General features: G+C 35.4%; 1 long non-coding RNA gene across 1 annotated transcript; it reads right to left on the bottom strand.

Moving 5' to 3' along the window:
- Nucleotides 1-1,316: 1,316 nt before the first annotated feature.
- Nucleotides 1,317-2,120, bottom strand: LOC127812554 (uncharacterized). The gene is made up of 3 exons (XR_008025946.1): nt 1,941-2,120; nt 1,611-1,855; nt 1,317-1,536 (listed from the first exon to the last, which is right to left on the bottom strand). It is a non-coding gene; the product is annotated as an uncharacterized LOC127812554 (long non-coding RNA).
- Nucleotides 2,121-2,763: the final 643 nt, after the last annotated feature.

The raw sequence follows: 2,763 nt of genomic DNA, 5'->3' as shown, positions 1-2,763 counted from the left end.
ATTTCAAATTTGTATGTACGTTAACCATGAAATTGCATATCATAATAGATGCATATAAGACAAAAATACTTACATCAGAGACTCTCCACAGTATCGTAGTTTTACTATTATTAGCATCCCTCAAGTCACGCATCCCAGAAAATTATCGAGGCAATGGATATAAAGGCTTCAACACTTTCTAAATACTAATTTCAACAAACTCATTACCTAATTCTACTCCCCCTACAGACTTGGTCAAATCAATAGACACAATGATTGCCTCAGTAACAATGTGACGAGATATTCCTCCATTCATCAAGTGAACAAATTCACCAATCTGTGTTTAAACAAGCATAAATGATTTTGAAGTATATTTTACATTTTAGTATATTAACTATTTGGTAGCGAATTACCTCTAAATGATGACCACATTCTGGGTGTCGATAATCCAGCGCATTCAGCTTCGAGTGATGGTGTGCTTGCATGTGCGGCAAAAGCACTAGCATGCGAGGATGGCTATATTTCAAAATAGTTTAGTTAATATATATAGTAAACATACAATTTTAAATCACGAAATGCACTAATGGAACGACATACTTGTCTCGGTTGTGGTGTATTGTCTGGAGCCGGTGGTGTATGTCCCATTGCCTCAAGTATTGCACGAACTTGCATTCGAACTTGACTTTGGATTTGAGCTTGAAATTTTTCTTCTAGCTCGACAATAATTTGCGCACGCATTTGGTCATACTGCTCTTGGGGCACCTGATATTGTTGTCTTTGTCTAACCTTAGTTGGGCATGTTCCAAGTCCTCCCATCCTTACCATGCCATGCCTATCTTTGCCTAGTATTTGAGTAAAGACATCCTCTAGCGATTCTAGGGTTTGTTCATCATCAGGTATTTGTGACAACCTTGAATCCATTTGTTCCTTAAGAAACACTTCACAAGTTAGTTACATAAGTTGACAAGTAAAAGAAACAAAATATATTTACAACTTTCAAAGTTTAGAAAGACATACGATTATATATGAAGATGTAGAGTCTACTATCTCTCCACTCTTTTTGATGTGTGTCTTTTTAAAAAGCTTGATTCTATCTGGCTTATCTCCACTTTCAATAGTCATCTAAAAACATATATAAGAGATGAAATATATATATTAAATGTTTAAAGTTTAGGCATTACTAATTAAAATATCAATAAATATATATATAACTAATATCCATTATATTCTTACCTAATGCCTAACCTGAGGATGTGATCGCCTACTGCTGTGTGTGACCCATCTTTTGCTTATCTCGATTGACACGATTTGTCCCACTACGTTCCTACTTGTAATATGATATTAGAACTAGGTATAGAGTGCTTGCTCACATCCCCAATACTCCATAAGAACCTTCCACTATTCTGGGTCCACCCCAGGCGGTATTTTTGACAGATGAGTTGCATCTGTCTCATGGCAATCATAATGCCTCTTCAAGGTGGCTTTGTACTCTCTCCACTTCTTGGAAGCATGTTGCAACCAAATTGATCTCCATGTTGTGGGTACATCAATGTTATCCTGAAATGATACCCTTATTAGAGTATAAAAGTTTAGGGTCTGATAGCTAAGAATCAGAAACGTTATTTACTCACCAAGACCTCTTGCCAGATGCGCTCCTTATATGGTTCCATCCCTGGTGATCTCCAATCAGCAAATGTAAGGGGAGCAATACTCCTTACCATCACACCTAGTTGGGTTTACAACTTAGTTGCCATCTCCCCAACTGGTTGTCCTTCAGCATCAAATTCAATACGAATCTTTTCCTTTCCCCACTTTGAAATTTGTCTTGATATTCCTCTTCCTTTCTTGGCCGTAGATGACATGGAGTTTGTACCTTCTAAAACATAATAACACAATAAAATCACATTGAATTAGGAAAGAATGGTAATTTATTATTAATCATATAAATTTTTGGTATTTACCTTGCTCACTATGTGAGTCTTGAGGGTTGGATTGTGAGTGGATCAAGTCCTCTTCAGGATGCTAGGGATGTGGCGGGACTGGGTTTGGGGTTGGATGATGGGATGGAAGTGACTGTGAATCATTGTGGTGTGAATCTGTACTACGTGACATGGATCCAATTGGCCAACGAGTCTGCCTCTTGGGTGCCATCAGTGTAAAAAACAATCTGTTAACATATCAATTTAGCAAAGAAGACATGTAAATAATTTTCATATTTTATACATGCATATTTGAGTAAGAAGAACCAGGTATCAAGATTGTCTAAGCCTTCATAGGTTGAATTCAAGCAAAGAAGATAGAAGCAAGATTTTTCAAGTATCAGCAAACAACAAGATGAAATGAAATAATATCTTTCCTCCGCATTTCAAATTTTAAATAATTCATAAAAAAAATGATTCCTCCATAAGAAGTTTTATGGTGGAAAAAAATCGAATTTGAAGATTGGGCTGCATGTATAAATGCAACCATTGTGTTTTCAAAGAAGCAATAGAATATGAAGTGACTTAAAATTTTATTGTTTACTATTCAACATATGGATAAATACCAAAAAAGTTATTAATTATTTCTACAGAAGGTGCTTGAATAAATAATAAAAATGGAACATGTAAATTGCTGGCAGACTTATAAGTTCACAGAATTACATTAGCATGTGTGGGTTGCATTTGAGAGAAAGAATTAAACAAAAGAGTAAGAAGAAAATTTGAAAAGTCCATTGCCTAACCTTCAAGATCTGGAATTAATGAATTTGTGAATAGATTTGTCTATTAACAAGTCTTCACTAAT

Source organism: Diospyros lotus, chromosome 11, assembly GCF_014633365.1.
Source record: "Diospyros lotus cultivar Yz01 chromosome 11, ASM1463336v1, whole genome shotgun sequence".
In the NCBI taxonomy this organism is placed as follows: domain Eukaryota; kingdom Viridiplantae; phylum Streptophyta; class Magnoliopsida; order Ericales; family Ebenaceae; genus Diospyros; species Diospyros lotus.
Note: the sequence above shows the minus strand (reverse complement) of the source record. Positions and strands in the feature narration are given on the sequence as shown.